A 12,668-nucleotide genomic window follows, 5' to 3' on the forward strand; every position below is an offset into this window, starting at 1 on the left:
TAGTAGAAGCCGCGACGATAACTTCAAGGAAATAAATTGATGCGCGTGATAAAACTGCTTGTTTGTAGACATCCGAACGCGTATGGATGTTGAGTACACTCTGAAATGGCTGTTTTAAGTTTTTGCACCTACTTCTTAATGATTGCCCTCGGTAAGTATTTGCTCTAATGATGCTATGTCGTTTTTTGTGCTCTCCTACGAGGACGTTGCTTGGAGAAGTTTTAAGGGGAATAGTGCGAGCTAATATTACTATATGAAAATATTCTTTACCTTTGTTATCTAATTAGAATGTTTTCATTCTAAACCATTTACGCCACAGTGCACCCATACAATTACAACATTCATATCTTTGTCACAGCTTTATTACCAGCCTTTAGCCGGCGAGGTGCGATCCAAAAATAGTCATTCAGCGCTAACTACTAACTAACGCGCTAACTAACGCGCATCATACAAAACGATGATAAGGGTCGCCATGACAATATTATCAGCATAAATTATTTGGCGTTTTCTGGGGAAGAATATCCATCATGACGAATAGAAGCGCGGATAGGACAATGGGATTACAGTAAGGTTTGAGACGGCTGACGTGGACCAGCTAACAATTCACTCGTCAGTAGCTCGACAGTGGGCCTCACAGCGAGCCTCACCACATCCAAGCGCGCAATGGAACTTCCAGTAAACATTGGCTTTGATTTACTGCTATGACGGGGTTTTCTTGATGCCCTTGGCGGCCAGAGGTAAACGTTTATTGCGATATGACGACACTATTCAGGATATGGGAAGTACTAGAAAACGTCAGGATGATAGAAAATGATTGTGTCGAGATTCCATGACGGTCTATCAGCATTATTATTGAAACGACCATGTACCTTCGAGTAACAGCACTCAAGATGGAATCCCGGCCGTGGCGTCCGCATTTTGATGGAGGCGAAATGGTAGAGGCCCGTGTACTTAGGTTTAAGTGCACGTTTGACCAGCATGATATGTTCAAAATTTCCGGAGCCCTCCACTACGGTGTCCCTCATAATCATATCGTGGTTTTGGGACGACAAACAACCACAGTTATATATAAACCGAATATTGAACTTCTATTGTAAGTAGCCATGTGTAATATACAGCACAAGGCCAGAGAAGGGGAAGGGCCATAAAGAGGGTGAGGAAAGAAAGAAACAAGGACATTTGCACCGATAGCAGTGTGACGTCGACACGTTCTGTACGTGAAGATACAACAATCGTCTGAATCACCAGCCCTTATTGATGTCCACCGCAGTACAAAGGCATCCAACAGCAGTCTACAATTGACCCTGCCTAGCGTTAGGCGGCTCGGAGTGACGCCAGCAAACTTAATTTAGAACATTCCCTGCTGTTCTTGTGTTTCTTTCGTGTGTGTGCGGTATCTCTAACAAAGAGCCCCAGTGATCGGCCGGGCCATTATTCATTACGTGGCCTCCCTAGCAGAAGTTGTGCCGCCTAATTTCAAATAAATATCTGCTTCCACGCTTGCTGCCTTGAGCACATCGCCGTTTTCCCGCCTTTTAACATAAGGCCTGAAATTATTCCTTTGGCCGTTATTTGCAAGGAATTAAGAATATCAAGAATATCAAGAATATCAAGCTTCCGGTCACCATTTGATGATGTTGGCAGTATACACGATCAACGACACTGCCGCGATAAGAACCACGCGAGTTTTCGCCGCGTAATTTCATCCTTGGGATACTGAAATGTAAAGTGAACTGTACTAATTACGAAAATTGCATTCTCAAGTTAAAGCCCGTGGCTTGAGAAATTGTTGTAAGTTTATATACTGAACTTTTATACATGTGTAGATGTGTTTCTGTTCTGTGAATTATGCGCTACATGATTATACGCCCAGCTGCTATGATCTCCAAACGATGTCACTCGTATGAAAATTATGTAACATTTACCATTAATTGACGGATAAACTATGTACCAGGAATTCCAAGAAAGCCCTTCTTCGTGGACATTTCTTGGGGCTACCCATCCACAAGCAAGCAAGGCGATTCCGTTGGACAGAGTGTAACAGTTTACCCCCAAGTGTTCGAAGGCCGGCAGGAGAACTCCGAAAAAGTATTGGTGATTGAAGGATACTCTCTAAACCTAAAGAAAGCTTCAATTCTCGCCGACACAGTCCTCCTGCTAGAAGTAACAGAAAACGGTACTGTTCAAGAATATGTAAGTATAAACTACACTTTGAGGAGTTATATTATCATAAGTAGGACTGACATTTGGCCGAGTTGTGCTTTGATGATCATGAGTTGGGCTTTCATTTATTATCATGTCGAATAAGCCAGTAAGCGCCATCACACCCCCCTCCCCCTTATTTACCGTCATCTGATAGTACGTTTTTCCTAACAGTGCTGCGCCTACGTCTTCAGCCCATTGTAGAGAGTGCTTCATCATAGCGCATGGTGTTCCCGATGGTTTCGTAACCATACTCGCTTCTTGCCGCACTGGGAACTCATCGACAGATGCCATGTTTTTCTTCAACATCATTTCTTTATTCTTCTTAACTTGTTTAAGGACACTATGTAGAGACGGGAGCCGAGAGATGGAAGCATGAAGTACAATAAAATGTTTTGAAACAGGGGAAAGGTACCCCAGGCTGGCAGGCCTGGGTATCGATAGGTGAATCTATCTTTAAACAGATCGTAAGTTAGACTGCCTTACCCATCGAAACGTCGGCCAGCCAGCTTGAGGTGCCTCACCTTTGTTTAAGGTAGATTAGCACCTTCGAGAAAAAATTTTAGTTTTAGTCCAAAAGTTATAATTATGGTTTTGGCTTGTATGGCTTACGCAGATATAAACTTTAAAATGATGAAATAGCCACAAATGTAAAAAATAAAATTTAGAACTTCAAAATAGGCCAAAATATACATGTTGCGCCAGCAGTCATAACTGAAACACTGTTGGTGCGATCCAAACGTGACTTGGCAGGTACGTAGTGAAAACAATATCTAGTGCACGTAACCTCTGCGATCCCCGTATCTCTTAGCTAAGACGCGTTATCATAAAAAGACTAATAAAAGACAGTTGTCCATAGTAGAAAAAGTTATGGCTAGTTTTCAGTCATTCTGCTTGAATACGCAGTTCTCCCTATAAAGAAACAGCACGACAAATTTCGCGTGAAAATATTTTTTTAGGAGGAAAGTTATCACTGTTCGCGTAACTGTAGGATGCAAAAAATTACGTTGTCAGAAAAACGGCTTTAGAGATTTCAACCGAATATATATGAAACAAAGAAACAATCAATATGCCAGAAATTCGCCAGGCTCATATCTTGGGACTTCCTTTGAAGCGGCACAATCTCCTTTTGAGCGAGCTGAAGCACGTATTTTTTTCTAGCTCGTTTTGTGTCTCCAGCTGACTGTCATCCACATGCTCCACAGTGGGTCCGCGCTTGGTATACTGATTGTTTTACTTGCGTTGAGGCTTCTTTTTCGTCCTATACTTCGCCATATTTCATGAAGTACTATAACTTTCTCCTCGAAAAGCCAGAACTCAGTCCAAGAGCTTAAGATGGCATACGAAAAAGCAGAGACAGCCGAGCGAAAACAGGCGCAACTTAAACAACAGAGTGCCGCGGCCGTGCGGTAGAAATTTAAAAACAAACCGAAGACAACGTGTTCCACAAGCTTTAGAATGTACCTAGACAACTAAGCATTATGTAATTGTATACGAAAAGGCATTTATGACGAGATGGCAGGTGTTGTGGAACCAGAAACCCTCAGTTTCGGTTTTGGATGCGTCTAGGAGGGGTTGGAAAAATGGATATAACTATCGAACGGTTAAAAATAACTGCATAATGCTTTTTGATAAATATTCTTGAATAGACAGGGAGCTTGAAAATATAAAATCCAAAAAAATCATTTTTTTAAAATGTGTTTTTGAATGTGGTGACCTACCTTATCAAATTGAAGACGGTGTATTTTCGGCAGAATAGTATGAAAGTTACCTTAGAAATTTAAAGTACGACATCGAATTCTATTATCGAAAGAATTGCGAAGCCGCTAACATGTGTGTGTACTACTACTTAAAACCTATTTTTTAGCAGATATTCGAGAATTGAGGCGCTTACCAGAAATTTAAGATTCAGCTCTAGACCGCCTTATTATGTCCCATGCCATTCCAAGCCACTGTAGCAAAATTTAGAGTCTTTAAACTGCTTAGAATATATGCTACAGTAATAACGTAAAATAGTCCCTGGAAAAATGGAAGCTCACTCTACCGCTCACCCCTTAATGTTGCTTTCTGATACAAGTAGCACGGGTTCATCGTCCGTAACTCCGCCCCCTCACCTCTCTACAAAGGACGACACCGCTATTGTTTTGACACGTGTAAGCGCCCACGCACCAGTGGCCTGACGTCAGAGCGACGCCAAGAGACGCTGCACTTAGAGGAATATAAAATTAGAGGCACCCTAATTCTTAAGTGCCTGGCAGTGGCACTCGCAAGACGGCGCTCGTGTGGCCTGGGGCATTCCTTTGTTAACATTGCGCTTCGTTGCACTGCCGACGGGGATCTCAAAGGCCACGTAGAAAGAAGCAGCGTGCTTGATGATCTGCTACCCCAGTTGCCGCAACTAGCACAGGTGCTCCCAAGAAAACGGCTGCTGTTTCAATGTACTCATCCCATGAATTTTTCGCTATAGATATTTCGACAGTTAATTGGCCCTTAGCTTGAGTACACTTATGCTCTTATATTCAACGTATCCAACATTACCCTTAACTTGAAGTAGAGCCATCGATTTCATACGATATTTATTTTTTAAAACACGGTTTCTGAATACTTGGGAAACCGGAAATAAGCGCTCGACCGGAAGTGCTTGGAAGAGAAACAGGAGTGTCACACGGTGCTCGCGTCACTAATAACAGGAGCGCTCGCGCTTTGGATCCTTTAATGTGCACGCGTTTACGTTGTATAAATGATGCCATGGGGAGTGAAGTGATCGGTTACCTAAAGAGAGGCTAACACAATAGTTAGTATGAGTAAGACAGTCATAAAGCTTCTCGCCTCAGTAATTCCTGCAACAGTTTCTGTTGCTAACTATCTTGTGTGTGCGTGACGGTGCGTCGCTGCGTATCATCCCATCGCTTAGTTATCTGCAGCCGATGAATAGAACAGGCTTCATCTCATTTCATTTATTTTACCCTCAATCGCACAATGCTTTACTGACGGGAGTGGGGTACACATAAAATAACAAATTATAAACACAGTAAACCAAATATCATCAAGATATTAACAATTACAGTACATGTGAAGATACGATGTTACGCTAATACAACTTAATGTAAATGTAGGTATGATAAGGCTGTGCACATATGAACAATTGCAAAACCTTTCCCGCTTTTTCAGAGCTCTGCTTTGGCCAGAACACGTACCTTCCGGCTCCCATAGAAAGTGATATACGTCTGTCGACGTCTTCAGCTAATGTAGTTGGTACGACGTGCACGTAAGAAGCGAAGCCCACAAAAAATGCGATGCGCGCGTGATCACAGATCACAAGTAACTCGAAGGCTTGTGGATAATCTTGTATAGTAGTGGTTGTTTAACCTATTAACAACGTAGCTATCTTAGTCTACGTTGTGCAGCCGTCGTCGAAGTCGTCGTCGTCATTGTAGCAGCAGCAGCAGCAGTAGTAGCAGCAGCAGCAGCAGCAGCAGCAGCAGCAGCAGCAGCAGCAGCAGCAGCAGTAGTAGTAGTAGTAGTAGTAGTAGTAGTAGTAGTAGTAGTAGTAGTAGTAGTAGTAGTAGTAGTAGTAGTGGTGGTGACGGAGGTCACGTGACCAGAGGGCGCGCTGTATAAACCAACAAATAAAGCGAAATGATGATGATGATGGTGATACTTATGAAAACTTGGCTAACACAGAAGTGCAAAATATAATGTCTGACGAATGGGATGACAGTTTCACTGTCCGACGGTTTCCACGGCGTAGAACTGGCTAGACGTATTTTGTAGAGCAAACGTTCAGTGACCTGTTTACTTTCACGCTGAGCTGTACTGCAGGCATGTCTGCCTTGCGCAGACATGCCTGCAGCTTCTCCGCATGTTAAAAATAGAAGGTGCAAACATGCATGAGAGAGTTGAACAAGTGGATGCTATTTATTTCGAAAGATCTCCTGAAAGTCTCTCTGGTGTTATGTGCAGGTTCAAGGTTCCGACTACGAGAAACACTTGTTCGAAGATAAGGACAAAATGGCATCGCTGATACTCAAGCCTGTAGGTCGAGGAAATTACCACGTTGTGAGTAAACAACGTTTTCAAGTAAAACATTTGTTTCGCACCTAAGCACTGGTGTCGCCAGGAGGAAGATACGGTTGTTCATAATGATAACCCCCCGAAATTATTCCGAAGATTTAGGGCGAAGCTGTGTAGGGCTACGTTTTGTCGGATTGCACCCGTAGACAAAACACGCGTGGGACAACAATTTTCGGCGCAACTCGACCCTCGTGCATCACATCCTCGCCCCCTCGTACGCTCGCGACAGTTCCTCGCACCCTTGCCACCGCCGCCAGGGTTGCGAAGTTTGGCAACCCTGTCGGCGGGACTATTTTAGGCCGTTAGCGGCAGAGAAAAACGCCATGGCTACGTGGCTACTTTTTCGCTAGTTTCCTGTTGCCTACATTTGAACCAAAAGATAATTATCTTGGCACGTCGCAGCCGCTGGCGCTCTATTATGCGGTGTCAAGACATACTGACGAAGGTGTGTCCTAAAACTGAATTTGGCACTGGCATTGCACAAAAGAAAAGACTTTTGGATAAGTGGCTGGGACTCGGAGGAAACCTGCTGCATGGCGCTTCATTTCGCAGACCACCTATTGCAGAAAGTTACTTGAAACTATAATTGGAAGTCAGTAGGACAACAGAAAGCGCTTCGCATCTAGGACGCTCTGCACTCATCGGCATTAGAAATCGGATACCTGACGAACTGCTCGTGTCGTTTCTTAGGATTATGTAAAGAGTACAACTCAATTATATTAATTGCTTGGATTTGTCATCACGCGAGAAACGACTGTGAGAGTGATTACAATTTATGCTTTATTCGCACCAACTGTGATATTGAGTAGGCTCATGCAGTACTCATTTCAATTGTCACTAGTACCTCTAGCCCTTTTAAGAAAAGTAGCGCAAGGCGCGTGAAGAGAATGTCATTTCTAGAACAGCGCAAGAAACTTCGTGATCGCGTACGAAATGATTGATAAAGTCAACAATATATGCTTGTATCTCAGAAATTATGATTTCGAAGGGTTTTTCCTCTACTTGTTTACGTTTCCCCCTTTAATTTAGTCACTCGAATAACATCGTCGCATACCTCTTCACACATGCGTGGCTACTTTTGGCTACTATTACTGCCCTTCGCTCAAGTTGGCTGCTTTTTGGCTAGTTCTACCAATTTCTAGGTTATTTATTGTCCTCCCGACCTGCCAAGCCTGACCCTATCCGCTTCGGGTTTTCCTCGAGCCCCATGTGACCCGGGGTTCATATGATCTGATACCAAATCCGGGGAGTGTGTGTATTGGTATGCTCGCTAGTGTCTGCAGCGTTCAAGATGATATTCAGGGCAGGTTGGCTTATGCGCGCTCGTAGGTAGTTGCGGCAAGCCGCTTGGGAGTCTGTCAGAACAGTCAGCGACCGTCTCTCTCTGTAGCCGAGGGCAAGAGCGAAGCAATGGCAGTTTCTTGAGCCTCGGTGATGTTGTGGCACCGCAAGGAAGTGCTGGTACGTTCTAGGAGTGCGTGGTCTACGACTGCGGTTACTGCCTTGGTGTTCGCGAGGTCGTAGTTGGCATCTACATAGTATAGAATGTTCCTGTGCCCGTGGTCTCGTTCGAGGGCTTCCAATCTGGCTTCCCGCCGGCCCTGATGCAGTCGGGGATCCTTATTGCGGGGGATGGGGGCTTATATGTAGTACGGAGGTGGTCGGGAATGGGCTTTCGGCGAGCCGCTTCGTGAAGCTGGCCGATATAGCCGAGACGTAGGATCAGGACGCGGCCTCTTGGTGTTTGCGTAAGCCGCTGAAGTTGGGTGGTGAGTTGCGCTTCGAAAAGTTCTGCATAGGTGTCCAGACCCAATGTGAGTAGCCTACTTGTAGGAGTGCCTGGTGGTAGCTTGAGTGACGCCTTGTAGGCCTTGCGGAGCATTGCGTCGACTTGGTCCTGTTCGCCTTTGGTAAGTCGTTGATAGGGCAAACTGCATGTCACTCTACTGGCCACGAGGCTGCGCTACGAGTTTAAGGTTGTCCTACTCGCGCGTGCCATGGCGATGAGTGGCGACTCGAGATGTCATTCGGGCCACGTGTAGCGAGGTGGTGCTGAGAAGGGCAAGTATGTGATTTACATGGCGATTTGACTGTGTCCACATTTCCAATATACGAATGATGGTTTCTTCTCGGACTTCTTGGCCGGCAAGGACGACGCGGAGGTGGTAGCCTGGGTCATTCTACAGCGACGGTTGGGGCTTGTGTTGCCAGATTGATTGGAGCTCAGACTTGTCTGTTCCACAAGCCAGGCGACGTGCCTGTACGTATTGTTCGGCGCAGGTGGCTGCCTGCTGTAGGTTATGTAATTTTTCTCCAAGGCGCCCCCGTATGGCCCAGATGGTGATGTCCTCCGCGTACATTGCATGATGCATGCCATCGATGGACGGAGTTCGTGCACCAGACCAACCATTGTTACGTTAAAGAGCAGCGGAAAATCAATGAGCCCGGCGGTGTTCCCTTGTTCGGAAACTCGATAATACTTGATTGGATCGAGCCGAGACCAATCGTGGCGGCACGGTCCGATAGAAATGCCTGAACATAACTAGAGATGCGCTGTCCGCACTGAAGGGCCTCGAGGCCCTGCAAGTAAGGCCTTTTGGCTAACGTTATCAATGCCGCCTTTGAGGTCAAAAGCCAATATATTCTCTCCTTGCGTTGGAGTCAATGGCTTCTTTAAATTGAAGCAGCACATCTTGTGTTGAAAAATGTAATCCGGAACCCACACATTGAATGCGTGGAAAGGTCAATGTCCTCGAGATAATCGTGCAGGCAGCTAGTGATGGCGTGCTCGAAGAGTTTACCAAGGCAGGAAGTGAGGCATATTGGTCGGATGTTTTTGATCTGGAGTTCTTGCCCAGCTTCCGTAGCAATATCACTACCGCGTGCTTCGATTCAGGGGGGGGGAACGTGCCGCATTGCTAATGATCGTTGAGAAACCCCGTGAGGCATTGTACGGCGGTGTCGTTGAGGTTCCTGTTCGTGATATGCGAGTACGTGATTCTCACCGCCCCGACAGCTGTGTGTCGGGTACTGCTGCGAATGGCAGCATAGACTTCGTACACCGTTATCGGTCGGTCGAGAGTGTCGTTGGCGCGACCCTGATACATTGCCTGAAATGGAGGCGGGTGATATTCGCCTAAGCATTTGCGCTGGGCTTGTCATCCGTGCCTACATAGGCGTGTATGATGCGCGTGTACTAGCGCGTGACCGAATTATTTGTCTCATTTTTTGTTCGAGTGTGGTCAATGAAAGCACGTAGAATGTGCCACGTACCGGCGGTACCCATGGAACACCCCAAAGAAAGTAATTGAACTGGGCCCAATTTTGTCGCGCCAGTTCTGCAGCATACTGCTCTGCCTTGGCGGTGAGAGCTGCGATCCTCAGCTCGAGACATTTGTTATGTTTTTTGGGTCGTGCATCTGCGGATGAGGCTCCTTCTGGCTTCCCACAGATGAAGAGCGACATGGCCACCCACGTCCGGCAGTTGAGGTGTTCTGTTAACGGTGGTGGTGCAACGCTCCCGAATTTCGTTAAGTTGGGCGCACCAGTCAGTGAGGCTTGTGAGGCTGCCAATTGAATGATCGCTCTCGCGGTGGAAGGCGCCCCAGTTTGTGATACGACTTGTTCAATGGAGCGACGTATCGCACTCTCCATAATTTTTGTGCAGAGAATGTAGTCATCGCTGCCACAGCATTCCTGCAGGCCTAATTATAGTTTGCACTGAACGGGCGGAGGTGAGATCGGGGAAAGTGCCCCTACACACACTGCTGACGAAACGGGTGGGGACTGCGTGATCCGTAAGCAGTTCCAGCTGCAATGTTTTTGCGGAGTCCCCGAGGAGTATGATTTCCTTTCCCTGGGCTAATTTGCAGGCGCTCTGGATGACGGCTTGATTTTTGCTTTGGGGTGCTATATACATTGACGATGATGATACTTCGCTTCTCGGCTTTTTTTTTCGCCTGTAGAACTAGCTAAAAAATTCCCATGTTTATGTTGGTTTCTGGGATGCTGTCGATGCCAAATGCTGTTACCGCTTTGTTAATAAGGTTGGCCGCTCTGCCTTCTGTCTGGCTATTGTGGGACTCATAGCCTGGAAATGCGGGTGACGTGCCAGGCTCCTGAAGTGCTATGACATCTGGCTGAGCAAGGTGTGTGTTAATGTACTGTTGGATGAGGCTCCGCTTTCTGTGGAAGCCGCCGCAGTTCCATTCCCAGACTTCTAAATGTTCGCCAATGGGTGTGGTTGTGCTGCCCATGGTTAATTACTTGTCTGGAATGGCGTGGGTGTCGAGATATCGGCTTGCGAGGCCGACGTGGAAGTGCGGGTGAGGTTGCCTGTTGCTGGGGCAGGTGTGGAAAAATAGTTCGGAGGAATGCGATTCCAGGCTTATTCTGTGGTGGGCTTGATGTGTCGTGGTGTGCGAGCTACGAATGGCCCTCTTTCTACGTATATTTCCGCCTGTTTCAGCAACTGGGACCTCTAGGCGTGTCTCGAGAGAGTCAAGGAGTTCTCCGAACTGTGTGAAGACAGTACTGAATTGTTGGGACAGTTGTTGGGTTAGCGTAGAGAGCATCTCACACAATTCTTCGCATGTGACCGCGGTGCCCGTCGCGATGGGTGCTGGTAGCGCCGTTTTAGGAGTTGTCTGTATCTCGGGAGTGATTTGGGAGCGTTGTTCGGGGAGTCCGGGTGGCGATCCAAGACGCTCCATGAGGGCGTGGAGTTGAGCACTGTCCCTGGCCTGACGCGTCTTGACGGCTGCCAGCTCCTATTTGAGCTTTATGTTTTCCGTGAGAAGGTGTTCGCGGTGGACTGGGTATTAAGCAAGAGGTGGGTTTCGCTACCTCAGCTGAGCAGCTCACCTTTTTATCGGTGCCGGCAGTAGTGTAGTTTGGCTTGTCAGCAGGCTTACAGGAGCCCTCCTGGGACTGTTGTCGGGCGGATTGCTCCTGCGGCCCTGTGTTGTTCTGGCACCGGTTCGTGGTTTGCTGCAGCTACTGCCGCTGGAAGGGTCCCACACGAGGGGAGGGGAGGGTAGGACTGTGACCTCGAAGAGAGACCGGAGCGGCTACGCGAAGTCTTATTGTCCTCGCTGAACCATCTGCGTTTGGGAGTGGGTGGGTTGCGCGGAGGGTTGTGCCCCCGGGCAGGGTTGGGTGCCGCAAGTCGAGGAGGTGGCCGCGGGGCCTTCAGTCTCTGAGTGCACTCGTTGGCACCCGTTAGGTGGCCATCCCCACACACTCGGCATTTGGGAGCATAGGGGTGACGATCCAAGGGATCGAGAGTACCACGCTGCCGACACACTCGAGTGTTCGGCGTGGGGCTTATGTCCGAGCAGTGCCCCGGTTGTAAACAGACTTGGCAGGCTTGCCGCGTCGGCTTGTATGGGTGGCAGGCCACCTTCCCCCGTAATGCTGTACATATCGGGTGAGAAGGGGACCTCGAAGGTCATCACAGCAGCTTTCGTAGCACCAAGCGTCCACCCACTGTGCACTGTCACCCTTTGCGTGCGCACGCGGAATTGGCGGTCAGTTCTTCCGGAGTTGTGCCGGGCGCTATGCCATGAATGGCTCTATCCCATGGATGACTCTGCGTGACATGTGGTGTTCGCGCCGGTGCGACGCATGATGCGTCTGCCGGCACAGCTGGAGCGTTCTCAGCTGGTGCAGCCCCAGCCGCGACGTCGCTGGCCAGAGTGCTTGCAGGACCGCCTGCCTGCATTGGTTCCACTCGTGCTTGGTCAAAGTTTTTCTGGCGTTAACGCTGCCGACGGGAAGTCGCCAGTTTCCAGCTCGCATCGGTGTCTGTCGCCGACCCCGGCGATGCAGACGGTGTGGCCTGTAATACGGTCGAGAGCGTCTGTGGTAACCAGGGTGCCGTTGGGGCTGAAGGCAGGTTGCATGCATGGGGCAGTAGTCGTGCCCGCAGTAGTCAGCGTGATGCAAGCGTTCGCATTGTTGTGCAAGGGGCCGTGTCGCCAGACCCGGTGGCCCGAACTCGCACAGGCAAGCTAAGTCGTCCCATAGGCATGGCAGCCCAACGCCCCCCGCATAGGGGTTTCTGAAGCCGATAAGGAAGGAGATGCCCTACCGGCTCCTGAAGGGTGTCCGGCTGTTTCGGACAGTCACTACTTGACTCCCCGGCACATATTCGGCGGCGATACCAGGGTAATGCGGCCAGCTATAGCACACGTTCGGCGGAGCGCAAGCGACGCACACCCGCCTGCTCCGGACGCTCTACTGCATGCGCTCTGCCACAAGTGTCGCGATATTCAGGCGGAAGCACTTCCCACCGATCGCTGTGCCCCTTTGCACAGTGACGTACAGATCACGCTAGCGCTGTTATACTATCTACTTTTATCAGTAGTTGCACTTTGGACTCTCTACGGGAC

General features: G+C 48.2%; 1 protein-coding gene across 1 annotated transcript in view; it reads left to right on the plus strand.

The window, feature by feature from the left end:
* Positions 1-2,157: 2,157 nt before the first annotated feature.
* LOC119391360 (venom metalloproteinase antarease-like TtrivMP_A) overlaps positions 2,158-12,668 on the plus strand; it is a 104,677-nt gene continuing 94,166 nt past the window's right edge. Inside the window, exon 1 of the mRNA XM_049414754.1 lies at positions 2,158-2,193. The gene's annotated coding sequence lies outside the window, so the exon portion shown is untranslated. The remainder of the gene's footprint in view (positions 2,194-12,668) is intronic.

This window comes from Rhipicephalus sanguineus, chromosome 4 (genome assembly GCF_013339695.2).
Source record: "Rhipicephalus sanguineus isolate Rsan-2018 chromosome 4, BIME_Rsan_1.4, whole genome shotgun sequence".
NCBI lineage: Eukaryota > Metazoa > Arthropoda > Arachnida > Ixodida > Ixodidae > Rhipicephalus > Rhipicephalus sanguineus.